Below are 25,194 nucleotides of genomic sequence, written 5' to 3'. Positions count from 1 at the left end.
TCTATAGGCACATACCCATAATCTAAATGATTCCCGGATTTTTCTTTATGAAAACCTTGATTTTGACAATTTTAAGGGTCAAGAATTTTAATGCAAATGCGAAAGAATCAACATAAGGTCTATTTCCAAAGTAGGAAAATAGCCAGAACCAAAGTATAGTTCAGCAAGAGGACTGATAAAGTGTCTGCCTCCAAAGAAATAGCCAAAAACCCTGGCACGTTCCCCAGAAGTAAGTATAGGGTTTCAGGCAGAAAAGCCAAACCTGCGACATGGCGTGAAGTGACATAATAGGGCTGGATTAACAAAGATGCATGTAGAAACACCAATGACTATTAAAATTCACATGATATATGACATAAGAAACATTTAGGAACACCTCCTGTGCTGCATATTAATAAACAAATATGAATAGAAAAACAAGCGGAGATGACTGTGCTGTTCATAACTAATTAAAACAATAACTCATTTAAGCAATGAAGGGTTCATGCAAGAGCCTTCAGCAAAAGCATTTGACATTGTTACAGAGATAGGAGCATGCCAGGTGCATCTTTCTTGGGAGCATGGCACATTACCACACAGACACCATGAAGAGACTTACTATTTCGATATTTTTCTAAAATGAAAAGGCACACACAGACATGCACGTGGAAAGGCTTGTTGAAGTCCAAACAAGTACATGGTTTTTCTGAATGAATGTCAATGCAAAGTGGCTGTGGCCTTGTTAAATACACACCTACAGTAGCTAAAGGCAAATCACCCTTTATGAACACAATTTTAAGATTTTTCCAGCTCAACCGGTCAACATTTCTTTCGCAACTCATTTATGATGCCTTAAATATTTTAATATTGAATCTCTCTGGATGCATGCTGAGAATGTCACCCATCAAGAAAGGTATTTTTGGAAGGATGTTTATTTTAACAATGCTTATTCCTCTTCAAAGTAGTCTTGACATTTTATATATCTCTCCTTATCTGACCAGAAATCCTTTTTGAATTATTGTTCAAGAGATCGTCCTAGTATTCTCCACCTAAATGCTCAAGAAGCTCCTGGATTTCTTAACTGATATATATGCTCTGTTTTCTCTGTTTTCATTCCAGAACATTATTTCAGTCTTTCAGGTATTCAGTCAGTATCCTCGCACCCCTCAAAAGTCTCTAACGCCAACATTACAAGTGGCCCATTAAAACCTCTGCTATTTCTCCAGACCGAAATTGCCATTAATGTGTGTCCAGGTTACATTTTGTTTCAGAGAGATCTCCAGCTCTCCCTATCAAATATCTTTTTGGTATTGCTCCTCTCTTGTGTCTTGAGACAGCTAAATGTTATCTGAATAAGACAGAGGCCTGCTGAGATCGATCACCTATGGCCTATAAAGAGCTCGATAATGAAGGAGGCCTAGAGGATGGCCTATTTTGAGGCTATGACTAGACTTATGGTCCAAGCCTGGACTCTGAAAGAGAAAGCCTGACATTGTAATGCTATATCTGTTTCTTTTATTTTAAGTAATGGGTGCTTAAGGGAAGAGGCATGTATATCTTTCATTGAAACCTGGAACTCTACTGAATGAGAAGAAGCCTGTTCAGATTTACCCCAATATATATCAAATTCCAGGGAAACACCGTTATTTGAGTATATGTAATTGTTTTTGGATTGTGACATCAATAGCCCGTGTCTAAAATTACCCAAATGACCCTCGGTGCTCTCTCTGCTGTGTTCATGAAGTTTGGAAAACACTACATGGCTAATGAAATACCAAAAGGTAGGCAAACACATCCCACCTTTTTTTATCCCAGATAAAAAGAAAAGAAAAAAACCTGATGGGGTGAAAAATCGGAACCAAAGTATAAACATCTTTCAGATTCAACCTGACCGTAATATCTGCTGAGAGATGAATTCCCTCCATTTTCAAATACTTGCATACCAAAAAGTTGTGGAAATTTCACAGATAAAAGAATCATACATACATTCTAACCTTATTTGACCAATAATATATTTCTAAGAAGCCCTGGAGTGTACATTGTTACTTGAACGATAGCCCTTTTCGTGGCAAGTTCCTTCACATCTTAATGATCCAAATAGGCATCGTTTTGGAAAAACCAATGGAAGGATAGACTCTGGAACCGATTCATATGGAATCTTGTACTGTTGGGTAAAGTTATTAGGGGGACAAAGGCCAGCTTTGAGTTTTGGGGGTCTCTTCCCTTATCACTGACGATTGGGATATCACCACTAACAATGGTGACACTCGAGGGCGTGGCCAACCGCCGACGGGAATGGCCGTTCGGTAGTTTCACTGCAGAGCGCCACTCCCCAACTATCCTGGATAACTTCGCCTCTGCTGGCCCGATTCCTGCCCTGGTGCCGCCGCAATACATCTGTGATGCCCGGCTACTGCCCGTCTAATTTTGGACTTGATCGGCGACATCCCCCCGTGGGAGCTCCGGAGACCGCGACCTCGCGGGTGACCCTGCCCGCGGGAGTGCGTTGCTATGCCTATCGGGCGCCACGCGGGTCTGCGGCTGAGGCCTAAGGTGACGGGGCCTTCAGCGAAGCACTGGTGGTGCTCCTTGTCAGACCCAGCCTGCGGCGACTGCGGGGACCGTCCTTGGAGGTCCGTGAGTGCCGGGGGGCCAGGTGGATGGGGCGGTGGTCCCCGCCGTGAAGGACAGTGAGGTACCTTGACGACACGGGCCTGTAGACCCGAGGCGGCCTTCATAATCTGGGAGTGATCCATGGGAGTAAGCGGAGGGCTGCTGGCGTCCTGGGGGTGCACACTGGGGGCCCCCTTGACCTGTCTCAACTCGGCGTGCAGTGAAGCCCGGTTGGGGAAGTGATATATAGTAAGTCGCCATTGCCTCACTAAGACTTGCCTGAAAGCTGAAGGGGTGATAGTGGTAGCCCCCTACGATACCGGTGGAAGCTGACACTACTGGGCAGGAGTGAGGGGGCTGGCAGTGGCCCTGGGACTGCACTGCGCGTAAAGACTACTGGAGGCCGTGGCCGCGGCCTGGTTTTGCCGGAGATCGGCGGTTTGGGGCTGGACGCCTCCGGCGCTCCGGAGGCCTGTTCCGCTTCCCCGGGGGCTGGAGGTCCCGCTCTGGAGCGACTGGCGGTGAGCCCGGCGCGATTGGCGCGCTAGCCCCGAGCGGTGGGGACGATCCTCCGGCTCTTCTGCCCCGGCGGTCCGAACCAGGCTGTGGGATAAAACCCGGTGAGGGTGAAGGTCTCCGGGAGGGGCCCGACGCTGACACGGTGCTGGGTGCACACAACGAGCGGGGACAGGCCGCTGGTGGTGAGTGGACGACTACTTAGGCTAGCCGGATTGGCAATGAACGCTGGAGCCTGGCTTCCCCGAGGGGGCAGGGAAGGCTGGATTGTAGCAACACTGAAGAGGCGAATTGAGCGTGCAGTGGACAGAAGCCAGCCACATCCTTGGCCCACTGCTGGGTGCCTGGACTTTGGCGGGGGATCCCTACGGCTGGGGTGCAGCCAGTGAAAGCCGACAGGCCGGGTGGAAGTCTCCACAGCAGGCGGCGGGGAATAGCGGCTGCGCCCTGCAGTGGGGGTGCACCCCCTGAGCGGTGACCATGCCATCCGGGCAGAGCGGCAAAACGGTGACGCAGACCAAACTGGAGAAGTTCGCGTGGCAACACCAGCAGGGCGGTGACCGGGACAGGATGCCGGCCTCCGACAGCAAGACAGAACCGACGAACAAAGACCTTCTTGATGCTATCACTGCTGTCAAGGCGTCCCTTGAAATTCGGATCGATACCATGGCCGCCGAGGTGGGTCTGATCCGGGAGGATGTGAGGAAGATTGCCGACAGGGTGGGTGCTGTGGAAACTGTCACCAAAGAACTGTCAAGTGACACTGGCCTTCTCAAACGAGAGGTCGCGGACATGCGTGACGCCCATGAAGCGCTGGCCCGGCAGCTGGATGACTATGAAGGCAGGATGCGCCGGAATAACGTGCAAATCATTGGTGTTCCGGAACGGGCGGAGGGACAGTCAGCGGACCTCTTTGTTGAGGACCTGGTCCTCAAGCACCTACAGCCAGGAGGGCTATCAAAGTGTTTCTCGATTGAAAGAGCCCATCGCGTGCCGGGGGGGACGCCCTCGACCGGGGGCACCTCCTCGACCACTTCTTGCCCGAGTGTTTAACTTCCGTGACCGAGATGTTATTCTTCAAACGGCGAGGGCGGCTCCACCCATCACGGTTGAGAACAGCAACATCACGTTCTTTCCTGACTTTACCCTAAGAGTCCAAAAGCAAAGGCTCAGGTTCCTGGAGGTAAAAAAGGCCCTCCGGGAACAGGAAGTTAAATACGCTATGATGTTCCCTGCCAAGTTGCGCATGGAGGCCGATGGAAAATCCTGGTTCTTTACTCGTCCGGAAGATGCTTGGGACTGGTTGGAGGGCTGGCGCACTGTGGACAAAAGGAAGAGAAAGGGACCATCGGCGGCGGATAGGGCCGAAGATTGGCGTCAGCAAAGGCGTTCTCCGTCACGACTGGTCTCAGATGCCCCGGGCCCTGCTGGGGAACCCTAATTCTGGACGTTGGTAAAAGGGTATAGTGCTTTGAATGGCCACAACGGACCTTCCTAAATTGAGTCAGGGATCGAGTGGGTACCTTCACGATGTGAGTATGGTTTATATGGGTGTGCCTCGGGAACTGAAGAGTGTTCAACCCTTTGGTAGGTCGGCACTGTGGACTCCTATTGCAGACTGTGGGGAGACAGTAGACTGGCTTTCACAGTCATTGAGGGGCTCTCAACTGTATATTCATTCGTTGGCACTGTTTTCTAAAACATCACGGGTGGGACAATAGCAGTTATGATGGTGCTGGCCCGGAGGGGCTCGGGCAGTCCAATCGGTGTTACGAATTCTCTTTAGCGGTGGGGGTGGCGTCGGGCGGTGGGAGACGGATCCTATGTGATGTTACTCAATATGAGGGGAGTGGGGCGGCACACGTTTCCTTAAATTGTTCAGGGGGGGGGCGACAGGCGCTCTGCATGTTGGGGGGAGGCGGGCGGTTTTAGTCCCGTTATACAGGGAAGCAGGGAGGGAGATGCCTTTTCAGGGGTGTCGCTTGGTTTGATTGGGATTGTTGGGGGGGTTGTTTTTTATTGTTTTCTTGCAGCAGTACTAAATGGCATTCCTTGTCAATATGTGGCGTGGGATACTTACCTACAGGCGCAGGGCCTTATCTCCTTTGTCTTCATGGGGGGCGAGCTGGGGACTGATGCGGTGTGTGCGGGGGTGACCGAGGGGCCGCGATGCGATGGGCACTCAGACCAGGCTAGGATATTACTGATGGGATTTTATGGCTGTGACTCAGGGACTTAGCCTAATGACCTGGAACGTCAATGGGCTGGGCGACAAACTTAAACGGGGTATAGTGCAACAGTATATTCATCGGCACCGGCTTGACCTGGTAATGCTCCAAGAAACACACCTTATAGGGAACTCATATCAGGCCTTGGATAGAAAGGGGTATCGTATGATAGCGCATTCCGGCTGCACCTCAGGATCTAGGGGAGTGGGGATCCTCCTACGTAAGGGGTGCCCATACGTGATACACACAACACGGTCTGAACCACAGGGTAGGTATGTAGCTTGCTCCGGTAGCTGGGAAGGGAGGGTCCTCAATGTACTCTCCGTTTATGCACCACCAGGCCTTCAGCGTCAGAACCCTAGCGGATGTAGGGACACTCTTGATGACCTTGCCTGAGGGTGTCCTAGTCGTGGGTGGCGACTTTAACTTAACTATGGACGGTGCCATAAATCGCACTCCGCCTCGACGGGAAGCCCCACACGGTTCGCAGCTGCGCAATTTCACGGAGGCGTTCGGTCTGGTTGACATCTGGAGATGGTCGCATCCCCGGGACACGCTTTACACGTTTCAATCGGGAGTGCATGGCAGTCACTCACGGCTCGACTACCTGTTCACCCAGGCGCAACATATTCAACACTTCACTGAGTCCACGAGCTTAGCACGGGGGATATCCGACCACTCCCCGGTAAAATCTACCTTTGGCGCCCGTCGGATGCGGCAGCCTGGCCCCATCATGATTCAGCCCTGGCTGCTGAAAGTCCCACACATTAGAGACGCCTTGAGGCAAGACACTGATCACTATTTTGAGGAAAACACTGGGTCAGTGGAATCGGCGGTTACGCTCTGGGGTGCTTACGGGGCAGTCATCAAGGGACGGGCGTTGTCCATGATAGTGGAACACAGGGCTGAGCGTAGGCGGCGAGTGAGCGAGTTGGAAACTGAGATACTCCACCTCGAGAGCGGCGTTTCGCATGCTTCTGCCCAAGATACGCAACATTTACTCAATGTTAAGAGACAGGACTATAGACAATTGCTCTTTGAGGAGGCCAATCGGCACAGTCTTGCGGCCCGGCACAGAATATACGAGCTGGGTGAGCGCACCGGTAAGCTGTTGGCATGGCTAGAACGTAAGGAATTGGCAGCGCGGTGGGTGGGCGCAATTAAAGGGCCGGATGGTGTATTGATCACTGACCCTCAACACATTGCGGAGACGTTCGCAAAGTATTATGAGCAAATATATACGGCGCCGCAGAACTCACAGGCACGCTGGGCGCCGGATCTCCTTGCCACTATTGAAATGCGCTGTGTTTCTCAGCCAGACAAGGAGGCCATGGAGGTTGATATCTCGATTGAGGAGATTCAAAAAGCTATCCGAGACGTCCGGTTCGGCAAGGCCATGGGTCCCAACGGAATCCCGATAGAGCTCCTGAAACCTATGGCTCTGAACCTTGCGCCCCACCTGCTGAACTTGTATAATGAATGCTATGATGCTGGCGTTCTCCCAGCCGATATTCGCACTGCCACCATAGTGGTTATCCGCAAACCTGGTAAGCCTGAGGACGAGTGTGCCTCGTACCGTCCTTTATCCCTGATTACAGTGGAGGCCAAAATCTTGGCCAAGTTGCTGGCCAACCGACTGCTTCCGTATCTCACTGCATTGATCCACCCGGACCAGTCGGGGTTTATGCCGGGCCGTAACACTGCGCGTAACTTGCGCCGTGTTCACGGGGCACAGGACCGTGCTTCAACACTCCAAGAAGAAGCACTTTTGCTCGCCCTAGATGCCAGGATGGCGTTTGATACGGTGGCGTGGGAGTATCTCTTCGCTGTCTTGGCCCGTGTGGGGCTGGGCCCCCGGCTGATAGGATGGATCAGACTACTCTATAACCGGCCCACGGCCCACGTCTCAGTTAACAATCACCGCTCGAGCACCTTCTCCCTGTGCCGTGGTACAAGACAGGGCTGTCCACTGTCGCCGCTTCTTTTTGCATTGGCACTTGAGCCGCTTGCTGTCTGGATCCGGGGGGACCCCGAAATCAGAGGCCTTAAATGGACACCAGATCATGAAGACCGCATTTCTTTATATGCGGACGATATATTGTTGTACCTGGCTTCCCCGTCGCACTCGGTCCGTCGGGTATTCCATATTTTTCATATCTTTGGGGCCCACTCCGGATACCAGATCAACTGGTCCAAATCCCAGATATACCTCCTCTGGGGTGACCCGCCTCATAGTCCCAGGGGATATAACATTCCGGTGGTAACACAGGGTTTCCAATACCTCGTCATTTTTATAACACTGGACCCGTCCCTATTTCATGAACACAACCTAAGGGGCCCATTGCAGCGGTTCAGGGTGGATGTGGCCCACTGGAAGACGCTGCCCCTCACACTCTTGGGTCGGGCAGCCCTTTTCAAGATGCTAGCCCTCCCTCGTTTCCTCTATGTCTTACAAAATACGCCCATCCAGATTCCGACTCCTATTTCTTGAAGATTGAGGCGGCACTGCGAGGTCTATTATGGGACACTGGACCGGCCAGAATCGCAAAGCACAAACTCACAATGGGCTGGTACGATGGTGGGATAGGACTGCCGGACATACGCCTCTACTATCGAGCAGCGCAACTGATCGCGATCAACCAGTGGGTGTTCGGCACCCATGATGATTCTAGCTTCCATACTGACCACTGGCTTTTGGGGAAGGGAGGGTACAACAGGGTGCTATACTCAAATCGCAAAAAACTAGACCTGACTGGCCCTACGGCCCGGACGTTGGAAACCTGGCACAGGCTCCAGCGGCGCATGGGTTTGCATGGGCGGCTGACTAAGGCCACCCCACTCTGGGAGCCTGATTGTCTGGGGCGTCTGAGCACCTGCGCAGGTTTCGATAAATGGGACCTTATTGGCATCTCTACGGTGGGGGATGTATGGATTAAAGGCAAAAAGGCGTCATTCGCGGAGCTTCAGCTCAAATACCAACTCGCGCCTTCAGAATATTATCGATATCTTCAAATCAGCCATGCTATCGACGGCGCTCACCCCGCCGGCACCCCCCTCCCGGACTCCTCTCCTCTGGAGGACAGGCTGGTGCTGGATCCCATGGACCGCAGGGCTATCTCCTTGATCTATAGGAAGATAGTTAATAATCGTACCGACCCAATGCATAAACTGCGGGCCAGGTGGGAGGTGGAGGTGGGGAAATGGCTGATGACGACTGGATTGACGCTCTAGCTTCTCGTCGTGAGGTGGCGATACCGATGCGTCTTCGCCTGGTTCAACTCAAAATTCTGCACCGGGTGTATTTCGATGCCAAACTGTTGTATAAATTGGGTAGACGTCCAGACACACTCGGCCTACGGCACTGTCACCAGACAGGTACATTTCTGCACATACTATGGGCATGCCCTCACATTCAGCAATACTGGATAGAAGTCACCCGACAGATGGTGAGGCGATAGATAAACCTGTCGCCCCTTCCCCCCAACTCTGCCTCCTTAATGTGTGGGACGATACAGACCTCACTCAGGTGGAACAGGAGTGGGTGGCGGGGGGTTGGGCCATTGCTAAAAGGAACATTGCCCAGAAGTGGGGAGTAGACACCATGCCGCGGCTGCGCGACTGGGCCACAGATATGGATCAGGCCATGGTGGCGGAGAAAACGGTTTACAAAAGTAGAGGCTGTCCGCGGAGGTGGGATCGCAAGTGGGGGCGCTGGAATAAATATCGGGGAGACATTTGTATCTCTCCAACAGTGGAACTTAGTAGGGAGAGACAAGCTATCCTAGATCAAGTAGGGGCAAACGCTGTGACCTAATAGCTCAAGACCACACTTCAAATGCTGTGTATGGGGAGCTCCCCGATCCTAATATGTATATGTGACCACCTCTGTAATGTTTTACTGATCAGTTTGATTCCAGGCATACTGCCCTGGGTGTATGGCTTGCTGTCTCCAAAGTCTGGATGTGTATTTTACCTGCGAAGGAGTTATTTAAGTGTCATTACTGCTGCAATGTTGTGGTTTTTATTTTCAATAAAATTGTTATTTAAAAAAAAAATGGTGACACTCCTGAGACTCTTATCGTATTCGGGGTGCTACTGTTGTGGATCCCAGTGGAGCGGTTTAGGCAGCCCCGGACAATGGTGATGGAATTCCTGTGGGGAACTGGGAAGAGCAGAGTGACCATGAAGACTCAAATGAGGCCAAAGACGGAGGGAGGTTTAGCAGCGCCAGACTTTGAGTACTATTACATAGCGGCCCAGATTCAATGGCTCACGAAATGGGTGGCGAGTCAGACACGAGGAACGGCATGGCAGGGGGACGGAAACCCGAGTCTGGACCTTCTCCCGAGAATAGTACTACGATTGCCCATTCAGGACAGGGAAATGACTACATAAATACGAGTGGCTTGCAAATGCTGGCCTAGGAGCCTACAGAGGGCTAAGGTCAAGCGCTTGTGTACACCGGAAATTCCATTGACATTATGTATGGCATTGCCGCACAGAGCGGACTGGAGATGATTGGAGGCATGGGTGGCAGCGGGGGTAACCACAGTGGGGTAATTGCACAAGGATAGCACTCTGCTGCCCTTTGACACATTCAGTGAGAGATGTGAAATACCAAGAGAGGACTTTCTATTGCATACGTCATTAACAGCAGCAATACGGCAACATTGGGGAAGTGAGTACTGCCGCTACTGCCGCCACTGCTACCGCCACCGCACAAGGAGGGGGAGGACTACACCTCCCATACTGCTCTGGTGCCTGTGTGCTTGCCTGTCGCGCCCGGAGGCGCATAAATTACAGCGTGGCTCCTGCTTCGCGGGAACCGCTGAGTACTACCGCCACCGCACAAGGAGCGGGAGGACTACACCTCCCATACTGCTCTGCTGCCTGTGTGCTTGCCTGTCGCGCCCGGAGGCGCATAAATTACAGCGCGGCTCCCGCTTCGCGGGACGCGTGGGCGCGCGCCGGGCAAAGGGCGGGCCGTCTGTGGCCGTCAAGGGCCGAGGGAGGCCGGGCTGGGCTACCCCTCCAACAACCAAAAAGTCAGAGCCAGAACTACAACTGTATTCTGCTGCGGTGAGTGGCGCGTTTCTCTTTCGGTACTTTATGGATGTCTAGGGGTTTTTGTCATTATGGGCAAACGTAACGCTATCACCCCAGCACGCAAAATTACATCCATAGACACAATGTTGGAGCGGGTGGCGAATATGGTCAGCACCGAGATCGAGCTCACGGGGAGAAGATTGTCCCTGGGCCCCATAAAACCCCAATGTGAAGCACATAATGATATAAGTAACCCAGAGGTACTGATACACAGAATTACTAAACATTCCCTTCACACCCCTACTGGGGAGAATACGTCAGGCTTGGAAGGGCCGGACTCCATAGGATCAACTGTAAATTTTGAATCTGGGCGTAGTCCAACCATCTCATCGACACTAACTACAGTCAATTTGGCTACAACCCCTAACCCAGAAGTTAGTGGAGCGAGAAAGAAGAGGAAGGTGGTGAAACCAGCCTGCTCTAAACGGAAACAACCCCCACGCCTGAACTCACAACGTGCAACGTTAAATACGTGGATTAAGGGCCCTATGGTCCCCGCAGACCCAATTACCAGTAGTGACTCTATTGATCAAGCTGATGTGGACACCGAAAATAATCCTACTCAGACAAAGTCCACGCAGACTGTTTTTTCTAACTTCACACTTGGGGATACTGCTATAGACATCATAGTTGACACATTGTATGATCGTATTAAAGGGCTCGTGGACAAAAGTTTTGATAAGTTATGGAAGCGTTTAGATCGTCTGGAATCCCTAACCACTAAGGCAATATCACCTTGCAGGGAACGTAATGAGCTAGCTCGACAGGTTAGCACCTTGGAAAATCCTTCCCAGAATGTGCAACCGGCTCGACAAGTGCCCCAAATTGAAAAGTTGTTGCCTGTCCCCCTTGATTCCAATAATAAAACAAGAAACCCTCTAGCCTCTAAGCCATATACCCAATTTGCCAATACTCAAAATGTTAACCTTGTTGATTCCCAAGAGGGTCCGATAGTTAGTACGAGTATTGCTGATATTGGCTTGAGGGGGCATGTAGAACCAAATAAGGATGTCTTAAATTTACCCCCTGCATCCTGCCCATATGTGCTAACCCTCCACTAATGAAAAACAAATCAGAGTCCTGGGAACAACTGCGGAATAAATGTGTGGACTGGTTGGCTAAACACAAAGGGTATAGGAGGCCTGATATACATGAAATTTTAATAGTACGAAGGGTAGGCTGGGTGGGACCTGCAGCAAAAACTATCAGGGGCGATTGCATTGTTATCAATTTTTCCCAGCCTAGGACCGTCGGATCCATACTAGCAGTTAAAGAGACCAAATGCCTTTTTTCTACAAACATCTGTGCATTACCCCTTGGTTTTATTTTATAAACCTCCATCTATACAGTGTCCACTCCTCAGCCCGTCTTACCAGTTGGCTAATAGATTTTTAGCTATTTCTGATTTAGACACCCTTGATTGACTCCCACCCAAAACTCAAATCGGATTGGTCCATGCGGTAGCCAAGAAGACTTCTAATATTAGTCCAGGGTTGGAAACGACCCAATTAATTGATCGCTCTGACTCAATATTGAAGGTGTTGCGTTGGAATGTGGCAGGTCTGGCCTCAAAATTAAATATAGAAGATTGGGCAAATATGATCAATTTTAAACAAGGTAAGAGAGGGGCTCAATATTCACAAAAAGGAAATAGAGCACCAAATAACTGTAAAGTAAAAAGATTTTTTTCCTTTTTGGATAAGATACTTTTCAACTCATTCAAGCACTCTATTCAATCAAAACTCTCAATGTCGGGTTTACACAACTCACTCCTATAGATGGAACACTTAAATACAAAGAGCGTCGATTATATCAGAGCAAGATATTTATTTGCATCAAAAAATATTTTTTATAAACATCCGATCAATATAAAATATACATTTCATTATTGTAAAAAGCGACGAAATTTAAAAACATTTTGACGATCAGTACTAAAGGAAAAAAGGAGAATAAAAGACAATATATTTTGTCATATCACAGTTAATTCAGATCCCTCATGGGCAACATTGACTAAGGGTTCACTTCCTTATATCAAAAACGTTTGTATGCCCCTGCTGAATTTAACACATATGTATTGCGTCGACGCGTTTCGGAGGCATTAGTTGTTTATGGCCTCCTTCTTCAGGACTATAACTATTCGTATCTCCTTGTCCAGGAATAGTTGCCTAATGCAAAGAGAAAAACAATTTTTACACCTATGACATAAATCATATTTTCTACATGCAATATTACTCTGCAACTCATTCAACACTTGGTGGACATCATTGATTCCTTATTTTCTCGACAGCTTGGGGAATGGTGATAAATTGAGAAAAACTCTCTCAAGAGTTCAACCGAATAAACAAGTTATCCTAGTGCGTTTGCACAGGTGAGTCTCTTAGGCATTGCCCAGAGAAAGTTAGTAAGGTGATCCCTTGCAACTGTTAAGTAGAAGTGAGAGTGCCAAGAATATGTAGAGTAAATGGATGGAAACACTTACAATACAAATTACGTTTTTTTTAATAAAGCCTTGGTGGTGTACGCTTAAAAAAATGTTTTTCTATAATTATATGTATACTTAGGAACCAATTGTTGTTCTAGTTTTATAAAAATAAAAATGATGTCCACCAAGTGTTAAATGAGTTGCAGAGTAATATTGCATGTAGAAAATATGATTTATGTCATAGGTGTAAAAATTGTTTTTCTCTTTGCATTAGGCAACTATTCCTGGACAAGGAGATACGAATAGTTATAGTCCTGAAGAAGGAGGCCATAAACAACTAATGCCTCCGAAACGCGTCGACGCAATACATATGTGTTAAATTCAGCAGGGGCATACAAACTTTTTTGATATAAGGAAGTGAACCCTTAGTCAATGTTGCCCATGAGGGATCTGAATTAACTGTGATATGACAAAATATATTGTCTTTTATTCTCCTTTTTTCCTTTAGTACTGATCGTCAAAATGTTTTTAAATTTCGTCGCTTTTTACAATAATGAAATGTATATTTTATATTGATCGGATGTTTATAAAAAATATTTTTTGATGCAAATAAATATCTTGCTCTGATATAATCGACGCTCTTTGTATTTAAGTGTTCCATCTATAGGAGTGAGTTGTGTAAACCCGACATTGTGAGTTTTGATTGAATAGAGTGCTTGAATGAGTTGAAAATTATCTTATCCAAAAAGGAAAAAAATCTTTTTACTTTACAAAAATGATAAATACATCCTTATGTTTCAAGAAACCTGGGCTACTAAAGAGCTTTATTTCGAAGGGTATGAGTGTTTTAATACTATTTCCCCTAATCCTAAACATGGCAGACCTTCAGGGGATCTATCAATATGGGTCAGCATTGCCTCAGGTGGTGGAGTAAAACTAATTCCAATTGAGAATGTTAATTTCCAAGTATTGATTTACACACGAGGGGCTTCCATCTGCTTAATTAATTTTTATAACAATGATTTCCTAAGCATACCAAATGCTAACTTTGTTCACCTTTTTAACTTTATCCAGGACCTGGACAATTTATTGGGAAAGTACAAATTGGCAGGGATATGTCTGGGGGGCGATTTTAATGCAAAGATAGGAGAAGGATTCACTGGGCGTTCTTCCCAATTCATTCCATCCAACCCATGCAAGAGAGGATATGAGCTCTTAGACCACCTATCGAGTAGCAGTCTTTTAAATGTGATGGATATTGCAGCCGCCAACACTAATGATAATCCATTACCTACTTATAGAGGCTTAGGACGCGCCTCAACTATAGACTATGTCTTCATATCTCCATCATTAGAAGACTACTTAGTTGAGGCAGAGGTTAGAGCATCCACTTTTGGAGTTCATAACCCTTTTATGGTCTCGTTAAGGGTTGCCCCACGACCAAACCAAATATTAGAAGAGAACTGGGAGCGGGAAACCTAGAACTCTCAACCGATAGTTTAAGAGTTAAATGGAAGGGTATGGACTGTAGGGAGGTCTTCCAGAAGATGGTAATAACTTATCCATCTCTCTGTGTCACTTGTCTCACCTTGGCCGACCCTAACCCAGAGGCAGTTTCCGCTTTTATTTTATTATGTGCAGGTATTAAGGAACTGATTTCCAGACCCACAGTCCTACATAAATCTGATCCTAGGTGGTTTGATAATACCTGCTCTAGGGCTAATAGGGGTCTTAGAGCAGCTTTATCAGTTTCCCCCAGAGACCCCACTCTTATCAGAACCTTTAGGCACAATTATAAAAGTGTAATAAAATTAAGGCGAGATGTGGTTTTAAAAGGGTACTGGAATAACTTGGCCTGTGCTGCTAAACTTAACAAAACAAATAATTTTTGGTTTGCCACTAAGTCCTTGAGAGCTTTTGGGAATATATCTACCCCCCTAAGCTGCAATATAATCAGTGAAGTGTGGGTTGCTCACTTCTCGAAAATATATGCCCCCCGCCCCGATGCGAAAATACTTTGGAAAATCTTACGCCTACCAAAATTCAAATCTCCTTGACTGAGGTCGAGGAGGAAATATTGCAAAGTGCAGGAAATAAAGCCCCAGGTCCGGATGGACTGCCTGTTGACCTTATAAAATCAAGGCCAGAGTTCTGGCCTCCTCTGCTACTCAGCGTTTTTAACAATTTAACCACAACAAAAATCCCAAACACATGGTCCACATCCCTAATTATCCCAATTTTTAAAAAAGGAGATAGATCAAACCCAAGCTGTTACAGACCTATTTCCCTAATTGATAACACCCTTAAAATATTGGGGAGAGTTCTATTTAACAAGATCAGAACTTGGGCAGAGGATGAAAATATAATAAATAAATGCCAGTTGGGGTTCCGTAGTCATCTTGGCACGGTGGAACAGTGTTTGAATCTCAACTTAATCATAGGGAAATACACCATCGCCCGACAGAGCCCTCTTTACCTGGCATTTATGGACCTTTCGTCCGCTTTTGATTTTGTTAATAGATCTAGGCTCTGGCAATGCCTTTTAGATTATGGGCTAGACAAAGACCTGGTGTACTTTTTAGCTTATCTCCACAGGGACTTAAGGGCCCGGGTAAGGATAAGCATGGGCGGGGCAGTGTCTGGAGACATAGTGGTTGGGAGAGGCGTTAGACAAGGGTGCGTTCTCGCCCCACTTTTATTTATTTTATATATTAATGAACTTCATAACGCCCTATCCAACCAAACCACTTATGTCCCTATAATTAATGGCAACAAACTGCCCGCCTTACTATACGCAGATGACGCTGTTTTAATGGGTAGAACACCCAATGCCTTGAGAATTTTAGTCGGGGGATTTGCAGTTTTTATGAACAATTTGGATCTTTGCACAAGTTTTAAAAAATCTTTTTCAATGTGTTGTGGCCCTAAGAAACGTTTTATTGATACTATTACCCTGGGTCCCGATTCTTTGACATGCACTCGCACTTTCCCTTATTTGGGCATAACATTTTCTGACAATGGGTCCTGGACACCACATTCAGCTTATGGACTGACTAAATTTTCAAAGGCCATAAATTCAGTTATAAATCTCCCCCAACCGAAAAGAATTGAGGTGGTACTGTCCCTACTTAAAATCTATAGGACACAATGTGTACCAATCATGACCTATGGGGCTGAAATTTGGGGCTACACAAACTTGAAAAGCGTCCAGGCCGAAGAGAACAGATTTTGTAGGAGGCTTTTGGGCCTACCAATTTCATCGTCCACCTTTGTATGCCATAATGAGTTAAGAATGCCATACTTGGAAGATTACATTAGGTCACGCCCTGTTTTATTTTGGCTAAAGGTTTGGAAAAACCCAGCAGCCCTATTAACAAGGGAGATTTTGGCAGATTGTCTAAAATGTGATAAGGGCGGTGACATTCCTTGGCTGGCTCAAGTACGGGCAAATTTGACTGTGGTCAATCTAGAGCATATTTTTAAGAATCCTGAACAATTAGATGGAATTGATGGAAAGATTATTCGTAAAGTTTTATACCAATATTATGGGGATGCGAGATATGCCCAGGAACACTCCAAAGTATCTGTGAAACAATATATCTTAATGACAGGCGAGGGCGGATCCCCATTATGCTCTCCTATTAGTTATCTCTTAAGAGATATTACACGCTGGAAGCGAAGCCTTCTTTTTCGTCTTAGATCGGGCTCAATAAAGTATCTGTTGTGCTTCCCCATTGGCTATCAACCTAATATTGAGAACTTGGCCTGCCAATGTGATAACTTAGGGAAACAGTCTATGCTACACTTTCTGTTTTTTTGTTCTTTTTACCAAAAATATAGTATGCAGTTATTGATACCGTTTTTCAGGGCAAAGGGCACAACGGATTTTAAGGTTGCATACAAAATTATTCTCCAGCTTAACCCCTTCGCTGCGGCGCGAATTTCTGCCGCAGCGCTGGGGGGGGTGAGGGGTGAGCACGGCGCCGCCATGCTCATGACGGAACCACGCCGTCATGAGTCACGGGCGAGCTGTGCTCATGACGGCGTGGTTCCGTCACGACTCCGCCCACTGTCTATTTCGCCCGCACAGGTGGGGAATTAGTGCCGCGTGGGAGGAGCGGCTGCCAACGGCCGCAGCATGACGGAACCACGCCGTCATGAGCACACGCCGCCCGTGGATCATGACGGCGTGGTTCCGTCATGAGCGCACAAGGGGTTAAAGATGATGATATAACATACCGAGTATGTACTTTCTTGAAAATGGCCATCCGCTCACGTCTTTCTATGAATTAATGACTGCTGGATTAGGTTGTACAATACACATCTTTGGATTTTGGATTGTCAGTATTTATATTTTGTATTATGCACACTTGTACCTTCATTCAATGCTGCTAACTGCAACCTCTTTGTGATTTTTTTGAAATATTTGCACTTTGCACACTGTCACTTTAACATCGCTGTTGATATCAAGTTATGGATAATTTAGTAACATTTTAATTGATTAGTTTTAATGTGGAGTTTCTATTTTAACGATGATGGACTATCTATGTGATTATGAGTAATGTTTGTGCTTTTATGGATAATGTATATCCGAATAAAGATAACGAACTGGAACTGGCTGAGCCGCCTCTAGCTGAAGGGTGCCAATACGTGGTGTCAGCAGCAGCGACATTTAAGGCGGTCACTTGCTTGGACAGGAGACTTAGTCGGGCGACACTCCCGGCCCTTACTGAGTTACAGCAGAGATGGGAGGAGGACCTGGGGGAATCTATGGAGGTGAAGACTTTGGGGGAAGTGACAGAGCATGTCAGCAAGGTCACAAGAAATGCTAGATTTCAATTGGTGATCTTTTTTTCATATTTCATAGGGCGTATCGTACCCCAGGACGTATTACTAGGTATTTCAATATGACAACTGCGGCCTGTCCCCAATGTGGAGATGGTGGAGCGAAATTTCTTCATATGTTTTGGAGTTGTCCGGAGATAGGGAAGTTCTGGAGGGAGGTGACTGAAACTCTTGCGGAAGTGACGGAAAATGAGGTGAGCATGACTCCGGTATACTGCCTGTTGGATAGATTCCCCCACACCTACAGGAATAAGATCCTGAGTAAATTTCAAGACCTGGGTCTTATACTAGCAAAAAGGGACATCACCAGTCATTGGAAGGCAAGGGGAGGCCTCCATACGGACAGGTGGAAGAAAGAGTTTGAACGCTGGGCAGGTTATGAGGGGGCAGTATGGCACAGAGAAGCCGGGCGCAATGGTGGTGAGAAGGCGCTTGAGGCAGCTAGGGCGTGGGAAGCGTTGATAACGCAACTCAAGCAACCAGAGGAAGCCACAGAATAAGGACATCAGGGGAACTCGCAATAGTCTGCACCATAAAGTAGCCTGATATAAAGGCAGGGAGGGATGGAATGGAGAAGGAAGGTGTGGCTGTGCCATCCAGCTAATAGCCTGAAGGATGAGTGGAGAATAAGACTTCTGAGTCGAGGTTCCAAGCGGGTTGACAGAGGCATTGCATGCAGTATGAGTCAATATATTACATTCCAACCGCCGAAAAAAACTCAAAGAGTGCAGACATAGGCACAAAGACTGGCCATATAATCATCGGACCATGATCATGATGGAGGAACCCTCAGTCAGAAAAAGGGGAGATCGGAGAAATGATGGTTGGCATAGGTAATCTTGTCAGATATGACATGGGTATGATTATATGCTGCGTTGCATATATTATTGTGAGTATGCTTTCATGAATAAATGCTCAATAAAGTTTGTTTATAAAAAATTTAATCTTGTACCTTTTTAAGCCCAAGAGATACATGTTTTGTTGAACCAGAAATATAATAACAACATTAGCCTGCCACCCACCCCACCCTAGAAAGGATGTCTACTCAGAAGACTTACCTATTTATTAAGAGTTGCATTGGAAATTCCTCGTATTAATGAGAAATCTGGTCAGCAGGCCTCAGGACAGTCAAATATCACTGGGTCACAATTAAATTAACTGGGGTCCTGGGGCCTTTGTATTGCGGACCCTCAAACTGGGGACCAAGAGAGGAAGAACGTTCTCAGACTGATTCAGGCAGTGGCAATGGTGGAAGGCCCATTTAGGGAAATCCCTGAATGGCCTCCACATGCAGGGAGAAAACTCCCTTAGTATCATGGCCATTAATTGTTTTACAGTGGGATTGGGGTAAAACAAACAACATGGGACCTGAAAATGAGCACTTGATAAAGTCTGGTAAAATGGTGAGAGGCCAGTTAATATGGTGGAGCCACAAGTGTCCAAGGAATATGCACTCCGGGGTCTGCTATTAGGAGCACTGATGGAGATCTGTGACGCACGGTGCCTTTTCCAAGTTCAGGGAGGACCTGGCCTGGCAATTCGGACTGGACTGTTATTATTGTAGCAGGGTCAAGACTGATTTGCATATGATTGAGTCCAAACTAGATGGCATGATGGTCCAGATAATGATAGGCTGGGATGATACCCCTAGTGGTTGCCAGTGGTTAGTCTTGTTGCAAACATTCCTCCCATCACCTTTTGCATGTTTGAATGACCACCCTAAGATGCAAGGCTCTTCCCAGACATGGGTCCCGTGCTCACTGTGCCACTGGAACTAAGCTACACTTGACTGATGAACCCTGTTACAACTCAGGAAGTTTGAGTTAAGGATGAGAAAGGAAATTTAAGGCCTGCAACTGGACGATGAAAGGAGTGAGATAGGACCTCAGGGGAAAAGGAGAAGCTTGCTAATGCCCGGAAGCTCAAGGAATTAGAGTTTGAGACATCTGGAATTATTCCTTCACTGCAGGTTCCTTCGGCCCCAACTCATGTCTTGATTTACCCAGTGTGATAGTTCACAACTACACTATTGGTGCATGCATGCTGGCTTGATTGTCTGCTTTCGAGATGGCCTTCTCAATGCTGAAGCAGTGTATCTTTCATACACTCATGCTTTTTTCTCTCGATCTTATGCATTTGTTAAAAGTGTGCGCATATCAAATGTACTTTTACTTCGGTCTTTGCCAGACACGCGTGTGATGTACTTCAGCAGCTGCCATATCATCACTTCAGTCTTTGGCCAGACACATGCGTGTGGCATTTTACAGCAGCTGTTCCCTCACATTTTTATACAGAGCATTATGTCTGTACAGTTTGAAATAGTACACTGTCTCCCTAGCTGATTGTACCTACTCATCGTTGATTTTTAAGAGTGTCACAGGAGTTGCACACGGTGATGTGCACACTATTTACACACAGTGAGCTGCATACCGGTGATCATCATTTTTGTGCATTGTCCTTGTCAGCTGATTACCAATGTTTTATGTCGACCTAACAAAATGAATACTGCCTTGCACACAGTGATATGCACACCTCTGACCGTTTTCACAAATAAGAGGCACACCATTTGCAACCGGTGATTTGCACACCTTTGTTCAATTTAATAAAAAAAAAGAGGCTTTAGTGCATAGTGATGTGCACGCTCAAATTGTTTTGTACACTAACCAGATAAGTAACTGAAGTAGATTTGAAATGTTTTCTTATCTCTGCCAATCACTATTGCTCAACATTAATATAGCAGTGTATCTCACAGAACGCTTCTACATTGGTAGTTTTAAAGTATTGATTGTACAACGTGTTTAATCTTTATCTAAATGGTGTTCAAATATGCAGGCTGCGTCACCACCAATTTAGACAACCCAGGAGAACCGCCTATTCCATGGAGGCTGTGGTGCCTTTGAAACATATTTAGGAGCAATAGGGGCAATGACATTCAGGACTGAGAGAAAGACATGTTTACTGCTTCACTCCTTAGGGTTTGAGGGTAGATCCACGTTTAAACATTTACCAGAACTGCCAGTACAGGAAAATGAAGAACTGGATGTTTTTCAAGATGCAGTAAAAAAAGCTAGTGAATAGATTTGATGTTCCTCCTAGTTTGGCAGTTTCCAGTTATACATTTTTCAAGAGGTCACGAAAAACCACTGAGGATGTCGACACATATATCTCTGCTTTACAGAAACTAGTGGCTGAATGTGAGTTTGAAAATGTCAGCGGTCAGCTTATTAGAGATCAGTTAATCTGCCAATGTACTGATAAAACCATAGCCAGAAGTTGCTGTCCTTAGGTAACCCTTCACTTATTGAATGTATTAGAATAGCCAAAAGTATAGAGACCTTTTTTAAGTCTATGAAGGAACTTGAAGATAAAAGTGTTGAACAGGTCAATCCTGTCCAGTGTAAGAAAGATACGTCTGTACCAAAGAAACTGTCACAATTGTATAGCGCAAGTCATACTAATTATTTCTTTAATCAGTCAAATACATACTTCAGGTATTGTAATCCATGGCACAAGAAAGGGGGAGGCCATGTCTGGCCAAAATCTTATCCTGCAGATTGTGCAACAAAATTGGGCATTTTACTAAGATGTGCCAAAGTTCCAAGCGTACTAAAGTATATGTTATGGATGTGTCTGATGAAAGGGAGGATGTTCCTGAAGATCTTTTATCAGAAATGCAGGATGTGGTTCTAGCTGTTGGTCAAAGTAAGGTGAAAGTGGTGATCTATCTGATTGTGTTGACCCTTATGTTGAAATTATGGTGGGAGACAAAGTGTTGCATCTACTTGTTGATTCAGGTGCGCGTATCACTATGATTACTACTGAGTTGTTCCAGACTGTCTGGGGAGACAAAACACTATTACTTCCTGATCGCTCACCAGTTTCCTATGAAGGACGGAAAAGCGATTTGTTGGGGTACTTTGAGGTTGTAATGAGTTTCAAAGGGAGATGCATTCAGGGCACAATTCATGTAGCGGTCAAGGGCTTAAATAGCATTGGGTGGTTTTTATCAAGGTTTGTTTGGTATGGTGTTGAAGCCGGGAACCAGAGAACAAGTGGTTGTCATAAGAGACTCTCATATAGTTGAGGATTTGCTAAATCTTTATCCAAGAGTCTTGTCAGGCAAACTAAAAAAGATCAAAGGGTTCAAGCACAGAATGAAAATTAAGGATGGTGCAATACCTATAAAACATAAGCTGAGAGGAGTGCCCTTTAATGTACAATATGATCTGGAGAAGAAATTAGAAATGTTGGCGAAGAAGGAAATTATTAAACAGGTAGAATCTTTGCTGTGGCTTTCTCGACTGGTAGACACACGTTAGAGGGATGGGGAGTTGAGGGTATGTGTTGACCTTCGTGCTCTTAATAAAGAGATTTGGGTTGACTCTCATCCCCTTCCGAAAATCAATGAGATGTTGTCTTCGGTTGCTTGTAGCTAAGTTTTTTACCAAGCTAGATTTGGCTTCAGCATACCACCAGATAGAGTTGGAGCCAGAATCCCTTTTTTTTTAAACAGTGCTCTTTTAATTAAATGATTCTGCTCTCATTGGAGTTGTAAAGAGATGTTGGGGGAGCAGACTTTGGCTAAAAGCAGTATACACAAACATGTTGAAAAACACTGCTATGGTTTTTAGTAAAAGAAAACATATTTGGCTGCGAGCCTTCAGTTGTGTCTTTGTCAGCCACGCTATGGTTCGAAGTAGATGTGGGAGGAGGGCTGGGAGTAGATGTGAAAGGAGGGGCTTTAAAATAAATCACAACCTTTCTCACCAGGTTCACACAGTGGACAGAGCGCCAAATAGCATGTTGGCAATCACATATTTGAGTGTACTTTTGAAAAGGATAACTGAACATAACTTTATTAACTATCCTCGGAGCTTCCAAGTCTCCCCATGTCTTGTAGAAACCTTTTTGCCAGCCCTGGTATTAGCCGACAGCACATTGCATTTTGGGACTTTTGCCTTTAATGTTGAAAGTATGGATTAAAAATCAGCATGTGACGCACTTTTGGCTAACAAACCAATGCTGGTTGAAAGTGTCATGTGTGTCAAGGGGCCATATGCCAGCTAGGTATGGCAAAGTAGAAAACTAAAGTGCAAGAATTAGCATCATGTCTTTTAAGAATTTCTTTCAGGCTTTTTAATCTTCCTTAAATTATTTGTCTCCTTTGCTTACACTACATTTTCAATATCACACATGAGATTTATTGTAAGAAAAAAGTGAGGCATAGCATTGCTTTTTGCCTGTTCTTTTAATATCCCAGCCTAACTCACGTTCTCACTTGAAATGCTTAGCTTGCTTGCTGTGTTTTACATTGCATGTTTTTAGTAGGATATGTTGGAAAAAAACTACACCCTATCAGTTTTGGCTATATTTCTTATTCCTTCAAGTCTCATTATAAATCCTTTAGCATGTCGCAGTTCTGAGAACTTTCACCGAATATTAGTGAGAAAATATGTTATTCGTTTTGCGGGCCTGAGGAAATTATTTCACAATTGGGGTGTGGCATTAAAACGTTTGAAGATTATTGATATAAAGGCATGAATGACTGGTTACCGTGACAAATGTGCTGACAGGCCATCAAGGGACCATGGTTTTCTAGAAAAGCCGGACTATTAGTTGGCCTTAAAATAAAGCTAAAACCCATTCCTGAGGCATGCCTCCGGTACCTCAACTAATCGTAAAGCCATCTTAAAGCCAGAAATTCTGCTTGTAAAACCAGGTTTCCCTTATTTTCCATAGAAATGACGCCTGGTTGCATTCACATCGTCAAACCTAAAAAAAAAACAGGAGCTTGTAGCTCGCAGTGTTTGCGTCCAAGGTTTAAAGTCTGAGGCACAACTTGTTAAATATTGATAGCACATCAAGCATTGCTGCTCTAAAACCGCCTGTTACAGCCCTCATAAAGAAAACTGTGCTCCACAAAGACCGTAAGTTGTATCTTTAATAATTATAGCTCATGCTTCAAATGGTTGCCTTGTGGGTTGTGCTCAGAGATACAAAAAGCATATTGTATGTGTTTATGCGCCAGTTGGAGTGTTTCTCGAACATTCTCTCTCCGTGTAAAGTGGGTCCGGCGGTAACACAGGATAGAGCGCATTAAGGGCAGCGTTACGATTTTCCTCAGTCAGTCAGGGTTCAGGCAACTTCGCTCACTTGGCAATATCTGTAAATCCGGAATTGGTGTTAGCAGGGGGTTTCCTTAAAAATAAAGAATTACCAGGGGAATCTGAAATTTCGGATTTGAAACCACTGATAATTCTTCTTTTTGCTCCAGACTTTCATCCGCAGTTGAAATCTCTGGTTAATACTCATGTCACGATCAGCGCCATCGGAATTAAAAGGCATTAGGAGAACAATGTGAAAAGCTCATTGTCTGCCAATCCCACACTGTAGCGTGTACGTAGAAGCAAAGCATGTTGTTATGTAATGCTCTTGTGTTTTTGTCATCTCTGTCACCAAAATGTGACTTCTTGGCTTTGAAATCAGGTGCAGCAATGGTCAGGAATTAAATAAAAAGTATACTTTATTCACTTTTAAAGAATTGAGGGTGGTTCTCAGTGGACTTTAATAGTTTTGAATACTATTATAATAAATAACATTTAATGGCCCAAAAAGCCAGATAGCTATCAAATTAGCCATCGGGAAGTGAAAGGCTTCCGTAGACTGCGATGAGTTTAAAGTATCATTTTGAACCCTGGAGGAGTTTTCTTGAACTGCCTGATAGGTGACAGATAGTTTGTGTCTCTTGATAATCCCTATAGGAACTTGTGTGTGATTTACTTTGATTGCACACTGTGATACCAGCTTCCATGGGTCATAGGGCAGTCAGCAATTAGCTACAATTGTAACAATTGAAACATTTACCAATGATTTCCATGGGGCAACAGTTTGAACAGCAAACTAGATTTCAGGGACAAAGCAGCCAAAGGCTTTCTCAAGATGATGATGTAGGTTTAAACACCGAGGATCAAGTACAACAATAGAATAGCTCTCAATAAGTGATTGTCCAGTCATAAAAAGAAAAGTACTTTAATAGCCACCAGAAACATATGCTAGATGTGAAATGACCGTCTGCAAAGAAAATTAGAACTCTCGTTCCTTCCTAACAAGAACTATGACCCCAGACGTGACTAAGCACATGTGGCCTGTGACCTTTTGTCATTCAATGGGAAGGAATATGTGAACGCTCTTGTCTCTTCGGACTTCAAAGTCAGCAGCAACGCTTCTCCAGGGATCCTCACAACACAAACAAACAGCCCAAATCTCTGTATTGAAAAGATACACTTCAAAAGAGCAGGGTCTCCAACTCTTCCGTGAAGAAATATATATCTCTGTTTACTCTGCTGTGATTATGGTTTCAGAGGGTAATGCTGGGATGTTAATGGGTTTTGATACACCTGCAAAGATCCATCCAGACCCAAAGAAGTGCTTGCTGACCTCCTTAATCAATAAAGTGCTCACCATGGCTTGGTAAGCCAAAACAGT

General features: G+C 45.7%; 1 protein-coding gene across 2 annotated transcripts in view; it reads left to right on the top strand.

The window, feature by feature from the left end:
* The window catches only part of LOC146862321 (ureidoglycolate lyase-like), a 368,574-nt gene that overhangs the window by 90,446 nt on the left and 252,934 nt on the right, over window positions 1–25,194 (top strand). Inside the window, exon 1 of one of the 2 annotated variants that reach the window (XM_085641524.1) lies at window positions 23,571–23,636. The exons of the other annotated variant lie outside the window; for it this stretch is intronic. The gene's annotated coding sequence lies outside the window, so the exon portion shown is untranslated. Of the gene's footprint in view, window positions 1–23,570; window positions 23,637–25,194 lie in introns of those variants that run through there. 2 annotated transcript variants of the gene reach the window in all.

The sequence above is a fragment of the Triturus cristatus genome, chromosome 2_2 (assembly GCF_964204655.1).
Source record: "Triturus cristatus chromosome 2_2, aTriCri1.1, whole genome shotgun sequence".
NCBI lineage: Eukaryota > Metazoa > Chordata > Amphibia > Caudata > Salamandridae > Triturus > Triturus cristatus.
Note: the sequence above shows the minus strand (reverse complement) of the source record. Positions and strands in the feature narration are given on the sequence as shown.